Source organism: Macrobrachium rosenbergii, chromosome 5 (genome assembly GCF_040412425.1).
Source record: "Macrobrachium rosenbergii isolate ZJJX-2024 chromosome 5, ASM4041242v1, whole genome shotgun sequence".
In the NCBI taxonomy this organism is placed as follows: Eukaryota; Metazoa; Arthropoda; class Malacostraca; order Decapoda; family Palaemonidae; genus Macrobrachium; species Macrobrachium rosenbergii.
In genome coordinates this window covers 28,374,479-28,385,960 of record NC_089745.1, presented here as the reverse complement: position 1 = coordinate 28,385,960, position 11,482 = coordinate 28,374,479, and the positions used below count along the sequence as shown (strand labels likewise).

The following is an 11,482-nucleotide window of genomic DNA, read 5'->3' as shown; positions in this document are numbered from 1 at the left end:
CTCAGTTGCCCTGGAAAGTATCGGCATGTTGGAATTTTAATGTCCCTCATCTCACAGAGGTTCGCTCAATGGAGGGTTGTGAACCCTTTCGGGGAGGAAATGCTCCATAAATGACAAACTAGCAATTCCGTCGAAACCAACACCACCGCATAGGTCAAGCAAGGCTGTTTACTGGAGGTCGCTACAGCGATTTTATGGACTTGAGTGTGAATAGCCTTAATGTCAAACTATATCCAAAGGTAGATGAACACACTTTTTCTGGATGAGGTTACAATACCCGACCCTGACCAAGTCTGATGAAGTGTGCCATTTATAGCATCTACCTTTTCTTGCTGGTCACCCATCCAAGTATCGAGGAGATCCAACTTGTTCAACTTTGCTATTAACAATAATATTATAAAATTGTAAAGATTCTGTGCCATATACCTTTTCCCCTTAGAGTGGTGGCTCATGGTGTTTAACCTAAATCTAAAGGGATGAAATTGCTATCCCCCCTCCCTTGTTCAACTTCTTTGTGAGGTACCACAGTTTGCCGATCTTCCAGGTACTTAAACAGTATTGAACGTGGGTTCTATCGTTGGTAGTCGGGAAAGCTAGAGGTTTATAAATCTCATTGTTTTTATTACTGGTCTAGACGCTTTAAGTAACTCTAGGGTCTTAGGTTTCATTACAGAAAAAAAAGAAAGATAACTAAATATAATACTCAGTTATACAGTGTTCACGGTGAAGCAACTGCTAAGCTAACCTAATGAAAATGGATGAATACATTTTGATTAAAAAAATAAAATTGATTGTCTTTTCCACAAGTAAAAAAAAAAAAAAAGAGGACATTGGACAAATAAAACCACATGTAACACATTGTACAAAGAAAAAAATATAAAACAAAAGTAAGATAAGTGCCGATCACTATGATTAGCAAATAAGAAATCTAAAATAAAATGGCAATAGTGGTCAAATAGCTAGCAGTGTAACCTGTATGGGATAGTTGGGGTAAATATCATTCCTCTTATTCTGAATTTTAACGGGAAACGAAATCACGGAATAAAACCGAAGCTACTTTTTCCGCCCAAATCCTAAAATGAAGATCCGACTGGCATGATTCCAAGAACGCTCCCTAATTTGGCAACAAATCCCATCAAGGAATTAGCCCCAGTTTAAGGAATAAACATCCTCTCTGAGACACCGTTATTGCTTGGTCTCGTTCCCTGCCTCAGATACATTGCTTGCAACTACGGTAATAGGGAAGAGGGGTCCTCCCCCTCCAGACTTCCTGCTTCTCCTCCCCCTCCCCCATACCCCCTTTTACTCGGCTAATGAGTTCGTCGTACTAGTTGGCATTACGGAGAGACGGGGCGGAGAAATAATCGAGTAAAATGACTCGAAAATCAGTGATAGCGCATGACCAGTCTCAGGTCCCTCACAGTTTGACAGCAAGCTTGCGCATGAGAGTGGGTATGAACATGCGAGCGTACTCTGCGCACTGTAACTGATAAAGCAATTGTCAGCAGCCAAGGGTGAACTGGATGCAACGAAAGGAACACTACTTATGGATTCAAGTGAAATGTTTTATGGTGGGGAGGAAGAAGGGACGTCGTTTGGAAAGGGGTGAAGAAACAGGAGGTTAAGAGGCATGTCAAAGGGAATTAGAATAAGAGGAAGGGGGTTGGTTAGAAGGAGGGGCGGGGGAGGGGGGAGCAGAGAACCGAGGTCTCCGGGGAAACTTGCAGAGCCACTTTGAGGTAATGACGCAGAAAGGATTGTGGACACGAACTCACCTGTCATCCTTCACCTAGGCACCACCAACTCAGGTCTCTCTCTCTCTCTCTCTCTCTCTCTAACATCTCCATTAGCAAGCACTTTCCTCCGCACCAAGAGATGGATCACGAAAACTCACCATCCCTTGAAGATTCCATCACTTTCTCTCAGATCTTGAGAGCGAATTGCCAAAATCCCCGACACGCCATAAGAGCTCTCATCTTCATTTTTCTCCTCGTGTGTTCTTCTCTCCTCTTCCCTTCTGAGGCTTTGTTCCATTTTTATTTGCCCTTGAATCATTCACTTGCAGCCTGGAAATGATTGAAAGTGGTTAATTGAAAGGGATATTGCCTGCTCTATAATGTCTTATTTTTCCTAAAGGGAATTGATTAGTGAATTTTCAGCATTTCATCTGTTTATTATACAGATTTTGCAGTGTGAAATCTTTGTTTATATAAACATCTCGAATTGGAGTAACTACTTCGGTTCGTTAAAAAATCGATTCTATAATCATCATTAAATTTCATTTCAGCAAATATCTAGTCGCTACAAAATATCTTTTGCTTGACATGTTTTGTGTCCTTATTTTCTTCGTCTGATATTAAAAATCTATCGAATTATTTAATTGCAGGTGATCTATTCCTTTATTCCACAATGTATAAAAAACTTAGATTTTGCATTTGCTCTCAAAACTTCAAAACTAGAAATATTTCATTTTCACCAATACTATCAAGATTCTAGTCAGGGATGACACTGGGTAATCAAACAAATCAACTGGCTCTATCCTTAAAAGTAAATGTCCGTGAAAGATGCAGACTCTACGGCAACGACACAGAAACAATCCAACACCCTTTTAGTTTTAACGACTTATTTCAGGACGAGACTATACTGGTGTGCCGCTTTCCAAGCAGGTTCCGAATATGGTTTCGTTGTTACAGGTATTAGAATAATCGAATCTTGAGCAGAAGAGTTATGATACGCAACAGGATAATGAAGGAAGGAAATATATCGGTAAGTTCTCAACAACATTTGTTTACCGAATCCCCAGTCCCGTCGACATCAACTATCAAGCTCCATTACCTCCGGCAAAGTAGTTATTACTTTTTGCTCGGCTTGTCCGTCTCTCTGTTGGCAGGTTTGGACAAAAAGTTACGTCTTGATTTGGACGAGAATTTTACCCAAGTTGGGCCTCGAGACAACCGTTTGGTGGGGAAGTCACAATAGTGCTGTAAATACTTTTATCTCTGAAATGTTTAGTACACAGAAACGCAGAATTTCTTGAACACTTTATTTACTGACATGAATCATATTATAAATTGCTTTACAGTTTTAACCTTTTTACACAAATTGCACCTGCAAACATGTATACAAAATATCTGCAGTTTACAAATGCAAATCAGGTTCAGAATAAGCTATGAGCTAATAATTTATTACAAGCCATTATAGAAATAGTTTGCTGATTCAGAGAGAGCACAACATTCCTCTGCCTCAGCTGCAGCCACTACTATGGCAATCTTCCATCTCCATTGAGCAAAGGGAGAAAATAATTGACCTATGATATTGAATGGTGAAACAATTAGTACTTGAGTGATAGTAATTAGGTGGTTCTTCTGAGAGATTTTGCCATTAAAGGGAAAAATAGAAGGAAGGCAGGGACAGAATGGGAAACCATAGAAATCGTCTCGCCCTACAGGTAAACGTGCACAAATGATGAATCCCTGCATCTGCATAATTTCGAAAATTAGCGTTGTATATTCTTGTATTTTGTATATCTATTCTGGATCATTTCGATGTTATTAATCATTTCAATATTATTAATAATGATCACAAATATCCAAATGTTTTGATTTTATGTTGTGGCCATTATTTCATAAGATTCGTTGTAAAAGTATTTGATCCCTCTTTGCTGTAAGAATTCTTATCAACAATGCCTGGCATTCTGGCAGCGTCACAGGACATGCTTTCCAAATGTCAGGGAAAGTTTGGCACAGAAAGTAACTACCTTTAATGTACTCGAATTGTTACCTATTCACAGTGAGTTACAGATTAAGAACACTGTACGAAATCGGGTACGTAATGCTCTTAGTTTTGCTGGAGATCTGTCCAACACCCTTCTCACTATACTGCCAATTAAATCTCTCCAGAACTATGTTTAGGTGAAAATCCACCTTATATCGTAGTGGCGTCGGTGGATAACTTGAACTACAACAAGCATTCCATCATCGCCACGGTGTGCCTTCATTTTTCAAGGTCAGAAACAGGTCGCTAGACAAGACCCAGAAAGAAAAGATCCCAACGTTACTAACAGTGGAACCTCAGGTATACTAGTCTCCCGTAGGCAGAACTGAAAAATCAATTTGGGATAAGAACTCTTATCCATTATCAATGTTGCTTTGAATGTAACGAGTTACTTTTCAAATATGTCGGCTATTTCCTATAGGCACACCGGTTGTCATAAAGTTTTATTTGTTCAGAGTGTTTACAGAGAACATGGGAATATTTTTTTTGTGACATTGAACAATTTAAAAATAGCTGTTGGCCTGCAACTGCTTCATTAAGCATTCCTACTACCTTCTAGCACAAAGATTATCACCTGCTTTCCGTTATTAGAAACTCCAAATAGAAAAGGAAAAGAGAAAATACTGATTAAATAAAAGTACCCTGTCAGTCTTGAATAGAAAAAAGATCATCTCTATTGTCACTCTCAACCTGTCAGGGATCCTTTCGTGTTCCTTCAACGGAAAGCAAGTTTGGTCAAGTTGTTCTGAAGTGGCTTTGCTTTGTCCTTAGTATCTGTTAAGTTTCGTATAGTTTGTTTACAGCGGAGTGACAGCAGACGCACTAGTCTTAGATTTACTCTGATATAGAGGTATTGATTAAAGTTTGGTTTTCAGACGATCGTTGTTGGCTAATCTGAAATATTTTTTCGTAGGCTTGCTTTTCACGCAAATGCCCTTTAAACATCTACAATATAATATTTCCTGGCGCCTGATGTGCTAACGTGATTGTCTATACTTGATGATGGCATCTGAGAGCAGAAGTGACAATTATCAGCAATTGACTAACTTGTTTCTTGAATTATGCAAGCGCGTTCAGCTTATATTAATGCGTATTGTATACGGTGTTGCATTTCTAGTATCCAGTTGTTCTCAGATAATTCCGTGGTCAAAATCTGTCGCAAATGCAAGAGAATAGGAAACGGTAATTCCACTGAAATAGGGTTATGTGCTATTTATTATACTATTATATTTTATATCTACATAAGGAAAGAGGGAGAACAGGAGAGAGAGAAGTAGCCTTTTGCGCGACCCAGCTCGAGGGAGGCTGGAGCTTAATTTAATGTTTTTAATAAAGCGACGATGGCAGGCCCTTCGGTATCGGCCTAATTCGTAATAAGTCGCAGGACAAGAGGACGACATCCACAGAATAATTAACTCTGCTCTTCATTAACTGCTGCAGGCTTTTACCAAGCCTCCAGGATTACATTTGATTACGAAATTTAGGCCTAATCTCGACGACGCGACCGTTAGCAAGTCCTTTGAGGTTAAGGTCAGGATCTCAGCTCTCAGAAAACCCGCCATCGAGACAAAAGTTGTTTCGTAGAATTACGTGGAGACATAAAGGGAAAATCCTGAATAGTCTAATATTTACCAAAAATTTGGAAGTTTCAGTCTATTATAAACGCAGATTCTTTAAAGCTCTCTTATGTTATTTTTAAATTTACTGTTTATCCAGAGATGAAGATGATAACTCAGGTTTGATGAAGTTATCAATGTATAGCAGTATAGAAACGCAGACTGATGTTAAACGTATTTTAATTGGTATCAAATGGATTTTCACTGCTCTAAAATCTCTCTCTCTCTCTCTCTCTCTCTCTCTCTCTCTCTCTCTCTCTCTCTCTCTCTCCCCCCCCGAGTTTGCAAGCACTTTCAGCCCTATTAAGAGATCAATCAAGAAAACGTTTTCCCCGAGAAGATTCCAGCATCTCTTCCTCCCAGCATCAAAACAATGTTCCCCGATCCTTGGAAATCTGGAAGAGATCTATATTCTTCATTCCCCATTTAACATTCTGCGCTTCATATCTGCAAAATCCCTTCGTTTATTGATACCAAGGCATTCAATTTCGAGGAGGTAGTAAATGACTCCGAGATATGGAGGGAAATGGAAAAATGGTATCCTTGACTTTTTTTATTAATTCAGTTAAAAAGGAAATCGGTGAATGTGACAGCGTCGGTGGCGTTCTGTACGTAGCCGATAATCTGTATTCCCTTACAGATGTTTCTGTAACACGCAAACACAAATATACCGTCAGTTATTGAAGCCTAGTTATCGCCATCATCCAAATTTTGTCTAGAGACAGGCAAAGTGTCCTCTAATGCAACACGCGAAAAAGGTTCATGTTTTCAGATTGAGTCGGCTTTATGCCAGCGCTTGGCTTTGGACGGTTTGTAAGAGTAGTTAAGGTGTAAAAGAGTGTACGAGGCATGATGTGGACCTCTGGATTCTTACTACCAAATGAGATGACAAGAACAAAGAGAGTATTTCTTATTTTTCCTATTAGCCCTTTGTACCATTATCTAATGGAAGTCGGGTAATCCCAGCTGACTGACTCTTAAAAGGCACCAGAAACGCGACTTTAAAATGTAAGAAGGCCGCACCTTCCTTCAGCTTACCTAGAGACTGCCTCTGAAGCACTGCTAGTTCAATTTCGCATACCTCTTATCAAAGGATGGCGCCGAGCACCACTCGACCAGCAATACAGTTCAACACATTTCGTTATCACTGTTTCTCTTGGCTAAATGTGCCGTGTTATTCATTTTCAGCTTTCTGTAAAAGAAAACTTTTGTGCCGGCTTTGTCTGTCCGTCCGCACTTTAGTCTGTCCGCACTTTTTCTGTCCGCACTTTATTCTGTCCGCACTTTATTCTGTCCGCACTTTCTTCTGTCCGCACTTTTTCTGTCCGCACTTTATTCTGTCCGCACTTTATTCTGTCCGCACTTTATTCTGTCTGCATTTTTTTCTGTCCGCCCTCAGATCTTAATAACTACTGAGGCTAGAGGGCTGCAAATTGATATGTTGATCACCCACCCTCAAGCCATCAAACATATCAAATTCCAGCCCTCTATCCTCAGTGGTTTTTATTTTTTTAAGGTTAAAGTAAGGCATCATCGTGCTGCTGGCAACGATATAGGATAAGCCACCACCGGGCCGGGGTTCAAGTTTCATGGGCCGCGGTTCACACAGCATTATACCGAGACCACCGAAAGATAGATGTGTTTTCGGTGATCTTGATTATATTCTGTAGCGGCTGTACAGAAAACTAAACCTCGGCGCATTTTGTACTTGTTTCATATAGTCGCGTTGGCCCTAGAATCTTTTTCCGTTATTCTCTTGTTAGGAAAATCAAAATTCATTCTTCCTAGCTAATGGGTCACCTTTTTTGGGTCTACGTTTACTTTTTCTTTTGATTATTAGTAAACATTTCATATCGTAATTTCGGATGAAATTGCCCTCTAACCGCCTCAGGCGTCCTCTTCATTTTCCAGCAAGCATCTGGAATCAGGCATTTCGTTTGTGATCGGTGGCAAGAACGGTAGCACTCACGAGATGAGAGCACAAGGAGGGAAATCATGAGTAAGGTTCCTCTCGGGAAGCACGGCAACATTCCGCGAGGAATAGCCTGTATGAGCCTTTGGCTCATACAGGCTATGTACGACTGAAACAGCTTTTTGATGCCAAGTGTACTGCAGTGGCCCCGTAGACGGGGTAGTGCCGTCAGTTCATCTCACGAGGTGCACTGTAGGCATTACTTAAGGGTCCTTGCAGCGTTCCCTAGGACCATAGCCACAACCTCTTTCATTCCTTTTACTGAACCTCCGCTCATATTCTCTTTCTTCCATCTGACTTTCCACCCCCATCTAACAATTGTTTCATAGTGCAGCTCCCAGGTTTTCCTTCTGCTACACGTTTCAGACCTTCTTGCTGTCAATTTCCCTTTCAGCGCTGATTGACCTCATAGGTCCCAGCGCTTGGTCTTAGGCCTAAATTCTATGTTCTATTTTGTACTGCAGTGCCTTGCTGGTCGAATTTATCTTTGAGGGTCGAGCGGAGATTACAGGTCCTTCCTCGCCAAGGTTCCGGAAGGGGATCAGACTACCAGAATTCAGGAGTTTTTAAATTTGTTGCAGAAGCTGGCGTTCTGCTACAAATTCAAGTTTTAGAAGTGGACAGTAATGATAAATATCACATTAAATCTTAATTATATTTTAGAATTTTTTTTTTTCAAAACCTCCCTAAATTTTTATCTGTCTAATGATTCCGACATCAATAACACGAGCAGTTATTACATCAGGCAGAACCATAATTCGTTAAAGTGAGCAGGGGAGGCCCATATTTGATTGAACTTTCTTAGGAGTATATAGCTTTACAAAAGCCAACACACACTGATAATTCATAAGACCCTGGTAACCTGCATTCCAGGCTATCAGAAGAGCTCGTTTCTAAACAAAAACAGAACAAATGCCACGCAAGAAACAGAGTTCGCATAATGACCTTGAATTATACGAACGGACTACAATGGTAATAAAACATCCCGGGCTCGTATTTTCTCATAATAAGGCGGCTGCAAATGCGGTAGCGTTCGCTGGGTATTTAATGCACAACACGTAGAAAAAAATCTTCAGATAAAAAAGATAAACACAAATTTTTTGCGACGCCAAGGGAAACTTCCATTATTTCAAGGAAGGAACGTGATAGGAAAGAATTTCCTGGTTTTCCTGTTTTATGATTTATGTGACTTTCTGTTATGCTGTCCTTAATTATCCGATCCACTCAATTTAATTGCCTGCTGGTGATGTTACCCATATTTGTGCAAGGTTTTCTGTGTACATTTTCTTATCTACTGTTTTGCCAATGTTTACGCTCACATTTTTTCAGTATTATATTTACGGGGTTTTGTTGTGGTCTTTCAGTGCTTCCCTAATTCACATTGTATTTCCATTGATTGGTACTTTAAATGCGTTTGGGAGGAAGGCTGGTTGGTGAGTCTAGATTAAATCGGCTTTGTGCCAGCGTTGGTTTTGGCCCTAAGTAGTAATGTGTTGAAAGGGTTAGGATGCTCAGATGTGGACTTCGGGTTCTGTCCAGTCAACAGAGACAAAAGAGATCGTAGACTGAACCCATTAGACCAGTCCTCCGCGTCCTTTGCTTTCCGTGAATGAAATTTTCTGCCTTTCATCTTTAATCTTCATGTTTTCGAGTTTGTTTTTGGAACCGGTGTTATTGTAACATAGGAAACCTCATCAGAAGTCGAGGAAATGCTCCAAGTTTAATGCATGGCATGACCGGTTTGTTCTGAAGTATTAGCAATAGAATACAAAGATTGCTGAAGATCTAGATAGAGAAGCATGCGCACCGCAGTATAATGTCTGAGGCTTAGCTGCGCTTGAGGTTTAACTGTAGTGCATTGTTTTTGTTTTCTTTACTGATTCTCGCGGACTTACGCATACACTCAGCACAAAGAAAAGTCACCTTAAAGAATAAGTCAAAGTATTGAAATAGTAACAAAAAAGAGAAAAGGAAATGCAAGATAGTGTTCTCTTTCGACCCATTCACCTTTGACCTAATTGAAACATTTAGTCTTGTTTTCCCTTTAGCTTAATGGTTTGTAGGGAGGAAGAGTACGATTTCTCTCATTTTAAGCGGATTCAAAAATCTTTCTTCCAAAACCAACAATAAATACAGAGGAATGAAAACATTATTAAGGCTAAGCTCAGTTTAGCTAACGATTTTTAGGATTAACTATGCAACCATAATTACTCGGGTCACCGGGGCAAGGCTTTTCAACCAGGGGGGGAATTCACTCCCATGGGGTTGGGGGATCTTAGGATTTCAGGTAGGCTAAGTGTAACTACAGAGTGACGGACCCAAATTGTTGAAATATTGGTTTTTCTACAAGGTAAACTTCTACGGATTGTATATAATCTACGGGATACAACCCTTTAGTGAATAAAGTGTGGTATGTGGTAGATTTCCGGAAACATCTACACGGCGGTATACTAACCTGTTGTGCCTGTTTTAGCTACATTATTAAAATGCCGCCCTGAATCTCTCTCTCTCTCTCTCTCTCTCTCTCTCTCTCTCTCTCTCTCTCGAGAATGGGGGAAGTTTATTTTCAGATTTGAAAAATCTGTAGACCATTTTGACTTTTCAAATACCCAACTGAAGATCGTTCCCAACATTTAAGGTGACAAAAGAAAATAGTGGTACAACCATGACTATCGGTCACAATCCCTTCAGCACTATTTCTGAACGATTTTAACATGTCATTACTGCTTTGCACTGTACCCAGTCAAAGAATAAACAACCATTTATAGTTCTCCGTTATTTGTTTCTGTCGTATGTTGTCAACTTCTCCCGCTCTTCATTGTGTGCTTCCCGTTTTTCTCTATCTCTGTTTAATGTTTTCTGTCTCTCCCTATTTTTATTTTATATTCTCCATTTCTCCCAATCTAAGTTGTATGTTTTCCGTTTCTCCCTATCTTTATTGCATGTTTTCTATTTCTTTTCGTCTTTATCGTATGCGTTCTACTGTTCCCTGTCTTGACCTTATGTTTTCATTTCCCCATGTCTTGAATACGCTGTCTTTTCCCTTGCTCTCACCCATCCTCATGTCAGCTTTTGAAGAGTTTCCAGCTGAATGTAATTTCCAGTCCTTACCCTACTGGTTTCAATGCATCATTAATCGTTCCAGTTTTTATTTTCTCTCACTCCTCATCGCCTGAGTAAAGGAGAATCCGGAAATATCGGTAATGACTCCCAGTCATTTCCCTCTTCTCCTGACTCGCTCAAATCTCAGACCCTTTTAATATCTGATGATAATTGTTGGTTTCATTAACGTGTTATTGCAGTCTGCAAAAAAATCTTATTTTAGGAATGAGCTGGTGTATATAATTTATATATATATATATATATATATATATATATATATATATATATATATATATATATATATTTATATATATTGTATATATTTATATATATATATGTATATATATATTTATATATACATGTGTATATATATTTATAATATACATTTATTTATATATATGTATATATATATATATATATATATATATATATATATATATATATATATATATATATATATATATATATATATATATATATATATATATATATATATATATATATATACACATATACACACCAATTTCAGGGACTTATTGTCACATCCTCGGAAGAAGGAAGAGACAATTTGCCATAACGCTGTCGGAAAAGCACTAATTTTAGTGAGCGCCAGTATATGAATTAAATCCGAATTCTTATGAAAATGAATCGTTGGTGGAACGAGGATTATTGCAACTAAAAAGTATTCGTAAGAGATTGGAAACGACGTGATCAGTATGGTAATGCAATATGTCTTGTGGGGGATTTCAGCTCCTGGGTATACGAGAGAGATAACTTGAACGTGCAAAGTTAACACGACAACAGGCTAGGAGGAAAAAGTGAGACAATGTTTTGACCGAGTATTAAACATCATTCTGGGTATGACAGTGAAAGAGCTAAAGTATCGAGAACATTCAGCAGAAAATAAAAATTTCGTTAAGAAACGTTGAAGCCCAAGTCAGCGTATTATACAGTTTATCATAGTTTATGCCATCAGCATTTTCCTATCTAAATTTGTTTGGAAGGTGAACAACAATTG

General features: G+C 39.0%; 1 long non-coding RNA gene across 2 annotated transcripts in view; it reads left to right on the top strand.

Annotated features, from left to right (window-relative positions):
• LOC136839000 (uncharacterized) overlaps positions 1 to 11,482 on the top strand; it is a 454,482-nt gene that overhangs the window by 17,978 nt on the left and 425,022 nt on the right. The window lies entirely within an intron of this gene.